A 14,588-nucleotide genomic window follows, 5' to 3' on the forward strand; every position below is an offset into this window, starting at 1 on the left:
TCCCCAGAAGAATTCTTGGATAAATCCTTTGTGGGTTTCCTGGAGGAAGACGTGGTGGTATACCTGAAAATAAATATTACAAGCATTCCTGGGTGATTTGCTGGTGAAATTTGTAGAGGTATTTCTGGTGAAGTTTTGGAAGAATCTCCAGAAGAATACCTGAAATAGTTCCTACAGGAATTTCTGGATATATATTTGATGGAAAGGGTTTCCTGAAGGAAACCCTGGCTGCGCCCCTTGTAAAACCTCTAGAGGAATCCCCAGAAGAATTCCCTAATAAATCCCTCGTGGAATATCTAGAGGAATCCCTGAAGAAAGTCTTGGAGCAATCCCTTGAGAAATTCCTGGGAAAATCCCTGAATGGATTCCTAGACGAATCCCTGGGCATATCCCTGGAGGAATCCCTAAACAAATCATTAGTGGAATCTGTAGAGCAATTCATGAATCTCGAACTAAAGTCGAGAGTCGAGGGTCTTGAGATACACGTGTTAGAATATTAGATCCTATCGTTAAAATTACAAAAAATGTCAGATAGTTTATAGCTTGTTGAACATCTTTGCCGGACACATCAACATTCTATCTGATCAGGATTCTGAAATATAGAGGTTTAAACTTTTTTGACACTGGTGCCGCCTAGCGGACGAATCTCGAACCAATGTCGCCGTTATCAGATAGTTCCAAGCCTGCTGAATATCCAGGAAAACCATTAAGAGAAATTGAAGGAACTTTGTATAAGTTTTGGAAGGATCTTCGGGAGGAATCCAGCGAGAAAATCTGAAAACATGTCTGGGAAAGCTCTATAAAACGTCCCGGGAGGTACTCCTGCAGAGACCCCGTAAAAACTCCTGCAGAAATGCTGGTAGAAACTCTGGTAGAAATTTCAGGAACAACTCTCAGAGATCCCGACAGAACACCGGAAAAATCACGGAAGGAGCTATTTATGGGCACAAATACGTAATCATCAGGGCCGGAACTTAAATTCGGCTAAACTCCAGAAAAAAAAGTTTGATTAATGTAAGGAAGAACTCGCTATAACCAACTAAGCCACAGAACAGGCGCTTTGAACCCAGTTTGACTTTCTATTCCGTAGAATCGTAACTTATTCTGTTGCTTAGTTTTTTAAAGTGCCGCAATAACGATACGGAGTCGTGGGTTCGGATCCCACCAAAAAAGTGGCATTTTTTTCACAAATGTATCTCTCAATTTGTCAATTAAACGCACTTTGCTTTCAATTGCTCAAAGTTATACTTAAATACTTAAATAATCCTGAAAGCTATCGAGTTGAGAGATTTTCTAGTTCACCTCTAAGATGAAATTTCACAATTATGAAGCCACGATAGAGCGAAACAAATACTAAAGAAAAGATTTTTTGTTTGCAACTGCATTTTGAAAGGTTTTTCAGATATCTGTGCTAGGACCGTGCAAAAGATTTGATCCGGATTTTTTTCTTTTTTGAAAATACCTTTAGATTTTAGCAGCTCTTTGCAATATTTCCCAAGGAACTCTTCCGTGGACTCCTCCTGTCCTGGGATTTTTCAGATAATTAATTCAGAAATTCATGTAGTGATGGATGCAAAAATTCTTCCAAGGATTCGTGCAGAAATTCTGACCATATTACCAGGATTTCTTTCAATGGATTCTGCATATTTTTTCCAAGATTTTTTTGAAAATTCTTCAATAATTCTTCCAAGGATTCCTACGGAATTTCTTCCTAAGATATTCCAATAGCTCATTCCAAGGATTCTCAATGAAATTCTTCTAAGCATTATTCTCTGGTAGTTCGCAAAAGGGTTCCGTTAGTTCTTTTTTACATTCTTCCTTGCATTCTTCCGCTAATTCTTATGAGAATTCTTCCTGGTATTCTTTCTAGGATCACTGCAGTAACTCTGCTACTGATTTCTCCTCAAATTCATCCAATGGATTCTCCAATGGATTTTTTGAAGGATATCTCCAGAGTTCCTTTTGAGGATTTTTCTAGAAACTCTTCCTATACGTTATAAGCCTAAAGATTACTAGAGGAAGAATCCTTTCCTAAGGATTCTTCCTTTAGTAATCTTTCGGCTTATAACATTTATCAAACCAGTGGACAACTACGAACGCGATACATGGACCATGCACCAGGGCGTTCATGATTAACTAAAAATTTAATCATGATTAATCATTGATGATTAAAATTTTTATTTCGGTGATTATTGATTATGATTAATGATTAATTTGATTTTAAGGATGATTAAAGATTATGATTAATGATTAAATTTGGTTTTATCTGTGATTATTGATTATGATTAATGATTAAAAATGACTCATTGATTAAAAATCATGATTAATCATGATTAATCAATCACAAAAAACTAGAAGTGATTAAAATATATTTGTTGTTTAAAATATTTTTGAAGTTTCAATAGTTAAAGGTAACTCTGTCTGGGAGATTTTTGAAAGAAGAATCATAAATTATAATATTTAGAACAGCATTTGCACCAATTTTAATTGAATAATATATTTTATGTGATGAATCATTTTTTGGTGATGAATGATTAATGATTGATTAACATTTTTTCTTATGATTATGATTACAGATTAATGATTAAATTGCGAAATAAGTGTGATTAAGATTAATGATTAATGATTAAATGAGAATTTTTTTTGATTATGATTGATGATTTTTGATTAATCTTAATCATTAATCATTAATCATGATTAAATTTATGATTAATCATTAACGCTCTGCATGCACGAAGAGGACCAGCAACCACTCAGAGTTTTCAAGCGACGCGTGCTAACGACGATCTTCGACGGTGTACAGCAAAACGATGTGTTTTAGACTATCAGAAGTTTTTAGAGCCATCTTAAAACCAACATAAAAGGTATTTCGCTTTATGACGATTCTCAAAACCTCCACAAGCCTAATTGATCGTAAAAATGTTACTTGGGAGGATATGTTGGGAAAATGCTGGACAACAACCCTGCATAACTGGTGTTCGCAAGAGATCCGGATGGTACAAAAAGACCTGGATGGCACACCGTGCAAGGTTCGCGGACCAGGTGCCAGAACGATCTGGCAAATGTGGGACGCAGAGCAGACGAGAATGGAGAACTTCAGCCACCAAGTGAGCGTGGTGGTGAGGAATTGTTGACTCAGTTTTATTATGATAATAATTTAATGCTAAATAAATGAAAAAAAAATAGCTGGATCCCTATCAGCTGTACGTCTTTTAGAAACCTTGCCGGTTTCCACGTTTGTTTATGTTTTGCAGGGACTTCCCATGTCTGATTACACGTTACTGATAATTTATGTGTATGACTACTTCCGTCGTATACATTTGAAAATAGATCCTTCTCGTCTGGTCGAGCTTCTGTGTTATTGCGTTTGGATTCTGAAGTTTAATTATTCATTTAGTTGTATTTATATTTCACTTCTTCTTCTTCTTGGCGCACTGGGACAAAGCCTATTTCTCAGTTGTGTATATCGCATGGCAGACACGAAGAAGGTACTCTATGCCCAAGGAATTCAAGGACATTTTTATTTCGAGTAGTTCCTATAACGAACGGGAATCGAGTCAATCAGCTAATGCAGTAACTGTGTAATCTTTGTTTATGATGTTTCGCAAAATTACATCTAAAACATCTGTGGAAGAAACCGTATATTGCGCGCAAACCCCAAAATTTTATTCCCACCTTTGGGTTTCCGCGCCGAAGACCCAGCGCCAGATTCGGCGACAAAGAAAACTGACAGCAGTCGCCGGACAGTTGGCAATCCTGATATTTGACGGCGGCCGCCGGTAGTCATGGGAGTGGATTGTTGTCACGCAAATAGATCTTTTCGCTGAAAATGCATGTGTATTGAGTTATTGTTGACAGATTTTCTGCAGTGTTAGTGTGAAATTCAGCGGTTTTCTGTATCGCGTAAGCCTTCGCTGGAAGAAAACGTCATGTTGTTCAGCGAAGCAAGGAAAATTTTCAGTGAAAAAAGCAATATGTTATGTTATGTTCTGTAATTGTCTCGACCAGGGCTGCCAGATGATTTTTTGAAAAATCTGTATCACTTTGTTCAATAATCTGTATACTACAAGAAAAAAGTTACATTGTCACTCAGCTATTCAACTACTGCATCATTTAAAGCTTGCTCGATCACTCGCTATCAACAGTTGCGATTTGCGATTCGATGCGATCACATCTAATTACAATGAGAATCAGTAAAAGTCCACTTACTTTGGTGTTTGCATTACTTATCAGTGTAGGCGAAATCCAAGGGATTCCCGAGAGCAAGTCGAATCTACTGCCTTCAGATTGTGGATCCAGTGTAACCGCCGACGGTGGAGGGTATGCTGGAACTGAAGTGGCCAAGTATCCCTGGATGGCCATCCTACGGTATAACACCAGCAGAGGCAGCGTGGACGCTTGCATTGGCACACTAATCAACACACGCTACGTACTGACGGCTGGCCATTGCTTGAATTATCCACGACGTCAACCGTGAGCATGGTTTTATTTTGAAATGTTAAGACGATATATTGTCCCTGGGCTTGGTTTATATCTTCCAGGAAGCATTGATTTTCGTCATATGACCATTGTGCTTTGCAGTGTTGATTGGTTGAACTGAATGTAGATTCAATGGTAAATTTTAAAATCAGATAATTCAAACCTCTGATATAGTGATTCCAATTATACTACGGCATAGTGTAACGGTATGTTGTCGAAATCACTTATGTACCGGGAAAATATAATTCCAAGCTGGTGAGAATATTACCACTGAGGGGGGTTATGAGCCCAGTCAGACCCTTGATGGGACAATAATGTGGGATAGTATATGGGAATACCATTGAAGGTGGTAATAAGCTCCGAGGCTTATGAAATCCGACAGGGCGCGTGCATTAGGCTGCGGATCTATGCTAAGGGAGATCAGTAGCATCTGTTTGTTATTAGTAGAACAAAATGCCGTTCTATGAAAACGCAGTGTGAGTGATCTCCTATGGTGCTGTAGTACTATAAATGATCTCATTCTCTGTGAATTCTAACTTTGGCTATCTAGTCAGTAAATAGTAAAATTATTAAGATAGCTTAAGAGCTAAGCCTTAAAAGCATACATTTTCTAAATATGACAAGGTTTTGAAGACAAACATGAGATGAGTATCAGATTTTAATCTTTTAATGAGTCATTAGCATAATCGTATGTGAGACATAGGGTCATGTCGAGCAATTGATTCAGTACTACAAATCCACGCGGACAATTTCATTACAAACTATTGGTTTTCGTCAGTCTTATGACGGAAAGGCTCAGCTATGCTGCAAATCCATATATTAGAGTCCGTTCATAAACATATAGACCGATCCCTCATAAAGTTTTGTCCATGCAAAACCAAAATTGCATGAAGTTACAACTTTGCCTCTCCTCATGAAGTATATATGATTTATGAACGAACTCCTAGTTGAATCAAATTAATGGATTTTTATTTCTGGGGCACCCATTGGGTATATCACTTCAATAATACAAATACCGCTAACTCTTCTGTAGATCTCTGTAGTTACACTATCCATTTGAAGATGTATAGTAATTAGTAGTATTTCATATAACCAATATCTATATAACTTCCTCAATCCTCTTTGTAAGATTTGGTAGATAGTATGACAGCATTAATTGAAACACGAGAGCTCTTATATCATGTTATTATTCGCATGGTTAATTATTTATGAACAATAATTTTATTGACGAATCCGATTTAAAATATTTGAATAGTAATTTTTGTTAAGCCATATTAAAATAATCACTATCATTATCAATGAATGCTATCCACTCAAGATCTTCGCTACATTAAATTTTGAATTACTGGAGGCTTCACTTATTAACAAATTTACAACAAACACGCTATAATAGTATCTAGAGAATCGTGGAGGGTGAGAAACCTGAACTAGTAGCAGTATTCATATAGATTAACAATTATACTCTATTATTTTCAATCATTGCAACATTATACTAATATGTGCGGGCCGCCCATTTGCTGAGTTGTGCGGCCAATTATTCTCTTTCCATTCCAGAAACGACCGTTTTGAAGCAAGAAGTGTCCTAATATCCAACACAAACGGGACTGGTCCGAAACACACAAGATAAGTACAACAATTTTATAATAAGGCACCCAACTCTTTCTACTACTTTGCTAATAGATAATGCAATATGCATACTTCAATATCAATTATTTGTTTGTTTGCGCCTTTATTTATGACACTATTGAAATAGTGTCTCAATTTATCTTAAAAATAAATAATAGTTTACAATTTATCTTATTCACATTTTTCAATTCACTTTAAAGTATCTAACACTGCTTTTAAAATTGTTTATGTAAACTTGTATCTTAATTATGTTCATTATTAATAGTAGTCCGATAATCCAAGTCTAGTGATTTTTTTCCCAAGGAATAGAAAGAGTTGGTGTCATAATCAATACAATACTTGAAACTGGAAACTCCTTATTTCCCCCTATGGGTTATAGGGAGGGGCGGGACATTCGAGCCTACTCATCAGTGGAAAGGACTTGATATGCTAATCGGTTTAGCATAGGGCAGATACAAGTCTACTGGTAGACGTATCGCCCAGCGAAACAACGCAGATTGGCCACGGCCAGGGGGTGCGTTGATTATAACAGAACAGAATAACAGAACAGAACAGAAATGTTAAGACGATATATTGTAACACTTCTTGAATTTTAGTCTCACTGTCATTCTTGGCGAGTACGACCAATCACGGAATCCTGACTGTTACTATAAACACGATTCAACGGGGAAAAACTCGATCCAACCAGTTTGGAGACCGAGGAATTCGGTGTTGATTCAGTTATGGTTCATCCAGATTTCGACCGACGAAGGTATCAGAATGACATTGGACTGATTCGGCTAGATCGAGATGTCACGGTGAAAAGTAACCTAAAACCATTATTGTAATTCTTTCGAGATTAACAACCTTTTCCAATTCATGAAGATCACATCCGAGCGATATGTTTGCCCTTAACCACCGCATTGCATGGAGAAAACGCTGAAAGCTACGTCGTGACAACTTGGAAGATGGACGTCGGTGCACCTCCAACGAGCTCGAACACCTTGCTAGAAGTGACTGTTTCTCGTATCAATAGCACGGATTGTGAGCAGAAACTTGCCAGAATAAGCAACAGGATGAAACTGAGTGAGAGGCAGATATGCACAGAGGGATCAGATCAAATTTGCCGTGGAAGCGCCGGAGCACCTTTGGGAAACAGTGTCTCGCATAATAATGGAGAACGCTTCGTACAATACGGAATAGTCTCAATCGGTTCAGCCCGGTGTGAACTTAGCGATGTACCTGAAGTGTACACTCGGGTGGCTAGCTATATGGAGTGGATTCTAAGCACGATTGTACCCTAGTTTTCTATAAGCTGTGTTATAACAAAAAAAAATTGGAGGTATTAAAAATGATCTTAATCTTGAATTGCCCAAAAAAATATAATGTACAGAACATAGTACCGAACTCGGTTGATTTTCAACCGAGTTTTTATCTGCTGAACGTTCGGTAGTTCACTCGGTTCAAGAAAAAGCAACCGAGTCTTCGGTATACCTTTTCGAAGCATCGATCTGTCAAACCTACCGAAAAAAGTCGGTTGACAAGAACGAACAACCGAATTTCGGTTAGTTTCTATGATCTATCCATTCTACCGAACTCTGTCAAATAAACTGGAAATCGGTTCTTTTTAACAGAGCTTAATAAAAACCAAAATTTTCTTTCGTCTAGAAAAAAGCCTAGCCAAGTTTTTAGCAAAATACATTTTATTACTTATTTAATTGTTCTTTTATTACGCACACTTCTTATCCGGGGTATTTTAAAGCAAGCTTTCGCAGCTTCCTGGCTTTTCACTTGCTTTTCTGGAAGCAGTACACCACAATCTTCACGATATGTGACATGTTCTTGCTAACTGCACCATGAAAGGTTCCTGAAGGAAGAGTCAACCTTCAATGAAGTTTCCCGTACGTATCCTCGGGCTAAAACACAGATAAGCATTAATGTTCTGTTGGATTATTGAAAAAAAAAAATACTTACCAGGTATTAATCAACTTTTGTTGCCTCTGAAAGGCCTCTTTCCAATTTTCACAAAGCAAAAACATCTTATTTTCTTTTGATAACTAACCCAGGAACTAATCAAGTCAAGAACAAACATGGCTGAAATCAAATTCATGTGAAAACGGATTGTTCGGTTTCTTTATCCGGTGTGAGATTCACCCCGATGACGTTTCCAAGTTTTACCGAGTTTTTTTTTTGGTTTTCGCTAACCGAACTCGTTCATACAACGATGCTACCGTACTTTTCGGTTCAGCCAGCATCAAAATAATCAATGTTGTCAAACGGGAGCCGAAAATTCGGTTAAATTCCAAAATATTGTTGTAAACAACAGGTTTTTAAACGAATCATTCGATTTTTTGTTGGAAACCGACTAGATTCGTTTTAAATGTGAACCCGAGTTCGGTACTATATTTTAAGTGTGTAGAGAACATTATTTTATCAGAACTCTTGGTAATTTCGGTATGCGAAAAAAAGAACATCGCCCTGCTTTAAACCGTCTAAGGTTACGAACGATGACGAAATTTCATCCGAGACCCGTACACTTGATTTCGATCCGTCAAGTCTGGAGCAACATTTGAAAAGGGCCCAAGAGGTCTTGTGTCTTTTTTTCGAAAACGCTCCGTAGGGCATAACAGCAGCCCGCCCACGCAAATGAGCACCGTTATCCGAAAGATCGATGTTCGCTCTATCTGATAACGGCCTTAGTTTTTGTGAATAATCTGATGGGGGCTCAGGAGCGACGTGTAAAGTCATTGTTTACCAATGCTTGTATGCCCTTTTCAAATATTGCTCCAGAAGTGTCGCACGAATCAGTCTAGTAATCAGCTTCGCCGGAAAACTACACTGAACCAAAACATCCTCCTTTCAACGACTGAAAAGTGATTCGCTTGCGCCAGGGGACCCGCATGCGGCAAGGTAGGCCTACTGCTCATCTTTTGCGAGTGTGTTAGTGTGACTGGAAACGCGACCCAGAAGCCTGATCGAATCCTGCTTGGAAATCGGTTTGTTTTGTCGATGGGGATGGCCCGCGAAATCGCATTGTGTTGTTTGGGAAGGCCCGCGCGATGCATGTTAGGTAGGCGTAGTTTGTTCGAGTTTGACGTGCCTGCACCCTCCCTGGCTTGCGCCCTTTAACAAACATCAGTCGTGAAGTAGATGACTGTCAGACGGTTGCATCCGATCATGGATGACGTCACCGTATGCGAATCATCCTAATTTTGAATGGAACTCTTGCAGAACGCAGGTGCTGGTCAATCGGAAATTGAATGGATTTCAGCCAAACTTCATCTGATTTTTAAACCGATATTTGTATGACAGACAGGCAGAACATTTGGAATTTCGAATGATACAATTAAAAAAATGGCAAAAATTGAGAAAAAAATAATACGAGTGAGTTTCAACTGTTTATTGGTTAAAAACTTTGGTTCCATAAATCATTTATGAACAGCGCAATATGAAAAAGAGTTTCCACTTCGATGGCCCGTGGAATGCTTTTTGGCCTTCCTTTCCATGCTGGAGAAAATTTCCCTCTGTCGGGTTGCCGTACCGCCTGGGATATTGCTACTGTTGAATGGTAGGTACATCCTCGGAGGTGCATCACACAGCTCAGTGGAGAGCTAGGTATCAACTGGTAAATGGAAATAAATTGTAAATATGTTATACCTAGATTGAATAAAGGAGAGGCACTGAGCTGGTAGCGATATCAGTCAGTGGGTTTGGAGAACAGCCTCGCCTGTGTTTTTATTTCCAACATCTACCGGAGGCAAACTGTAACGCTACTGCAAGCTCCAGTTAATCCGTCGTTTTTCAGCTTTTCGGTGGGGTAAACATTGGTGGCTGTTTCCTAAAAATGAAGAATATGCAAATATACTACCTAGACAAGTTTAAATTTTCACAAACTTACTTGAAATTCGTGAATCGAAAATTTCTCGCTTCGCATGCTTTTCTGTACAGAACAAAAATGGTGTCTGAACAACAGCCTTCGTTCTTGCCCGAAATTTCCGTGGGAAAAAAATCCTACCAAAATTGAATGATTTGCGTCTAGGGGCGCAACTAAACTATTTGTCATCCAGTTCACGGATGATTTGATGTCGGTTAATCGTCATTTAAAAAACGAATGACAGATCCTACAACACGAATAAAAAGTCGTATGCTTATCGAATAATTTTCATTCGGGAAAACGATTTTAACATTTTCAACTGTTGCTGTTATTTGGGTTTGGGGGGATTAAGTTTTCGGAAAAAGGGAAAGACAAATCAGACGATACAGGGAGGATGTTCAGTATATGATCAATCATAATCTGTCATAATTGGGCTGACCATCCGTCCCGTATTTAACGGGACAACACAAATTTCAAACAATCACCACTGCACTGTAGCATAGTTACCGCTTATGACTCAATCAATCAGTTTTCCAGCTGAATTAGCATTATTAACAATATGCAGTTCTGTTTTTGAACATTGATTTCTCTTTTGTTGAGTTTCCAAAAAGTGTCCCGTATTCAAACGGGACAAATCTGGTCAGCCTAGTCATAATTCGTTTCTCTGAAACGTACGCCGCCTTGAAATCAATAAACAGATGATGGGTCTGCAAGTTGTACTCCCGAAATTTATTAAGAATCTGCGATCCGCCGATCTATAGATTATTATTATTAGAATATATTATCTATACATTAATCGGCCCTCACGAAACCCCAGCCGACGGAGGACTCCTCAATGGGCCTCAGCCTTTTAAACAGAATTCCGGACGAAATTGTGTACGCTCCACCTGGTCCGCCCATCGTGCTCTCTGCGCTCCACGCCTTCTTGTGCCAACCAGATCTGTTGCAAACACCAGCTTTGCAGGGTTGTTGTCCGGCATTCTTGCAACATGCCCTGTCCACCGTATCCTTCCGGCTTTGGCCACCTTCTGGATGCTGGGTTCGCCGTAAAATGCAGCGAGCTCGTGGTTCATCCTTCTCCGCCACACACCGTTCTCCTGCACACCGCCGAAGATCGTTCTTAGCACGCGTCGCTCGAAAACTCCGAGTGCTTGTAGGTCCTCCTCGAGCATGGTCCATGTCTCGTGCCCGTAGAGGATCACCGGTCTTATTAGCGTTTTGTACATGGTGCATTTGGTGCGTGGGTGAATCTTTTTCGACCGCAGTTTCTTCTGGAGCCCGTAGTAGGCCCGACTTCCGCTGATGATGCGCCTCCGAATTTCACGGCTCACGTTGTTGTCAGCCGTCAGTAAGGATCCGAGGTAGACGAATTCCTCCACCACCTCGAAAGTATCCCCGTCTATCGTAACATTACTACCCAGACGGATCCGGTCGTTTTCGGTTCCGCCTACCAGCATGTACTTTGTTTTTGAGGCATTCACCACCAGTCCGACCTTTGCTGCTTCGCGTTTCAGGCGGGTGTACAGCTCTGCCACCGACCGTCCCAAATGTTCTGGCAATAATGTCCATGTCGTCCGCAAAGCACACAAATTGTCCGGATTTTGTGAAAATCGTTCCCCGGCTGTTTAGCCCGGCTCGTCGCATCACACCTTCCAGAGCGATGTTGAAGAGTATGCATGAGAGTCCATCACCTCTCGCAGTCCCCGGCGAGATTCGAATGAACTAGATAGTTCACCCGAAACCCTTACGCAATTTTGCACACCGTCCATCGTTGCTTTAATCAGTCTAGTCAGCTTCCCAGGAAAGCCGTTTTCGTCCATGATTCTCCATAGCTCTGCGCGGTCGATACTGTCGTATGCCGCTTTGAAGTCGATGAACAGGTGATGCGTTGGGACCTGGTATTCACGGCATTTCTGGAGGATTTGCCGTACGGTAAAGATCTGGTCCGTTGTCGACCGGCCGTCGATGAAGCCGGCTTGATAACTTCCCACGAACTCATTTGTTTTAGGTGACAGACGACGGAAGATGATCATGGGCAGCATGCAAAATAGTGATCGCTCTGAAGTTCTCACATTCCAAATGGTCGCCTTTCTTGTGAATGGGGCAGATTACCCCTTCCTTCCACTCCTCCGGTAGCTGTTCGGTTTCCCAGATCCTGACTATCAGCCGATGCAAACAGGTGGCCAACTTTTCTGGGCCCATCTTGATGAGTTCAGCTGCGATACCATGATTACCAGCTGCTTTGTTGGTTTTGAGCTGGTGGATGGCATCCTTAACTTCCCTCAGCGTGGGAGTTGGTTCATTTCCGTCCTCCGCTGCACTGGGGTCGTCGTTTCCTCCGTTGCCGTGGGCTCCCGTGCCTACGTTCTCCACGCCGTTCAGGTGCTGATCGAAGTGCTGCTTCCACCTTTCGATCACCTCACGTCCGTCCGTCAAGAGGCCTCCGTCTTTATCCCTGCATATTTCGGCTCGCGGCACGAAGCCGTTGCGGGATGCGTTGAGCTTCTGGTAGAACTTCCGTGTTTCTTGGGAACGGCACAGCAGTTCCATTTCTTCACACTCCGCTTCTTCCAGGCTGCGCTTTTTCTCCCGAAAGAGGCGGGTCTGCTGTTTCCGCTTCTGTTTATAACGTTCCACGTTCTGTCGAGTCCCTTGCTGCAGCATAACCGCCCTCGCTGCATTCTTCTCCTCCAAAACCGTTCTGCACTCTTCGTCGAACCATTCGTTCCGTCGATTCCGTTCCACGTACCTGATGGTGCTCTCGGCTGCGTCATTGATGGCTGCTTTCACTGTACTCCAGCAGTCCTCTAGAGGGGCCTCATCGTGCTCGCCCTCGTCTGGCAACGCGGCCTCGAGATTCTGCGCGTATGCTGAGGCGACATCCGGTTGCTTCAGTCGCTCTAGGTTGTACCGTGGCGGTCGCCGGTATCGTACATTGTTGATGACGGAGGGTTTTGGGCGCAGTTTGACCATCACCAGATAGTGGTCGGAGTCGATGTTGGCGCCACGATAGGTCCTGACGTCGATAATGTCGGAGAAGTGCCGTCCGTCAATCAGAACGTGGTCGATTTGAGATTCCGTCTGCCGTGGTGATCTCCAGGTGTAACGATAAGGGAGGCTGTGTTGGAAAAAGGTGCTACGTATGGCCATATTTTTGGAGGCGGTGAAATCAATGAGTCGTAGGCCGTTTTCGTTCGTCTGCTGGTGGGCGCTGAACTTACCAATCGTCGGTCTGAATTCCTCCTCCTGGCCTACCTGAGCGTTCAAATCACCTATGATGATCTTGACGTCGTGGCTTGGGCAGCGATCGTACTCGCGTTCGAGCTGCGCGTAAAATGCGTCCTTGTCATCATCAGTACTTCCGGAGTGTGGGCTGTGCACGTTTATTATGCTGAAGTTGAAGAATCGGCCTTTGATCCTCAACCTGCACATTCTTTCGTCGATCGGCGTGTGTTGCCGCAGCTCTGGTAGATGGTATGATTACCTCTAAACGTTCGCACCATGGATCCTGTCCAACACACCTCCTGCAGCGCAACGATGCCGAACCCGCGGTCCTTCAGTAGATCGGCGAGTATGCGGGTGCTCCCAATGAAGTTGAGAGATCGGCAGTTCCACGTACCGAGTTTCCAATCGCAAGTCCTTTTTGTTCGCTGGAGTCGTTGCCGTTGGTCTCGGTTCGTATTATTCTGTTGCTGATTTTCCGTTACAATGTTTTTTTACGGCTGGCTCGTAGGGCCTGACACCAACCCCCTACTTTCCGGAGGACCATAGTGCACAGTTGAGCTTAGAGTCCTTCCCTCCTGGCACTCGGACGTAGATCAGCCGCCCCTAACATGGTCCCTTCAGTCCTCTGATGGCTGTCTTGACCTTGTCTAGCGTTGAAGGTTCCACCCACACCTTGTCTGTCGTCGTCGATTCGAATTCTATCTATCGATCACCGTATAAGGACAAACGTCTTGAAATCCCGCTTCAACATTGCATCGAAACTTCAGACGCACAAATCTCAAGAAGCAAGCTTTACATAACAATGTATTTAATTATTCTGTTCTTGCTCACTTGTAATTAGCTTAAAATAAAAAGCTCAGGTGCGCTGGTTTTGTTTACGAAGAGATTTGTGCCCTCGAAATCGTGAGTAGGTACCAAAGTTGGCCATTGTGGCGGCCATTTTGGGATTCTAACAAGTCTGTCGTCGATTCGAATTCTATCTATCGATCACCGTTTAACAATACCTCGAAGTGCTCTCTCCACCGGGCAGCCACCATTGTTTTATCTGTCAGCAAGTTTCCATCACAGCCATTGTACATGACGGGAGAAGGCGCTGTTTTTCTCCGCACGCCATTGACAGTTTCGTAAAATCTGCGTATATCATTCCGATCCTCCTCGTTCTCTCTTTCGTGAGCAATAACTTTTTCCTCATGCTCTCTTTTCTTTTTGCGGTGGATACTCTTGCTTCCCTATATCGCTCCCTGCTGTGCCGGGTCTCCGGCACCAGCATCCTGGCAACCTGGCAACATTCTTCTCGCCACATTACTCTCTGGCACTTCTCGTCGAACCACCCGTTCCTGCGTCGTATTTTAGCAATGCCTATCACCTCCCGCGCTGTCGTAGACTTACCTAGAGTATTGAAATT

The 14,588-nt window shown here is 41.9% G+C and overlaps 1 long non-coding RNA gene across 1 annotated transcript; it reads left to right on the forward strand.

The window, feature by feature from the left end:
* The first annotated feature begins 4,157 nt into the window (after positions 1-4,157).
* Positions 4,158-8,604, forward strand: LOC109402919 (uncharacterized). The gene is made up of 3 exons (XR_009997509.1): positions 4,158-4,473; positions 6,702-6,909; positions 6,970-8,604. It is a non-coding gene; the product is annotated as an uncharacterized LOC109402919 (long non-coding RNA).
* The last annotated feature ends 5,984 nt before the right edge of the window (positions 8,605-14,588 follow it).

Source organism: Aedes albopictus, chromosome 1 (assembly GCF_035046485.1).
Source record: "Aedes albopictus strain Foshan chromosome 1, AalbF5, whole genome shotgun sequence".
Classification (NCBI taxonomy): Eukaryota; Metazoa; Arthropoda; class Insecta; order Diptera; family Culicidae; genus Aedes; species Aedes albopictus.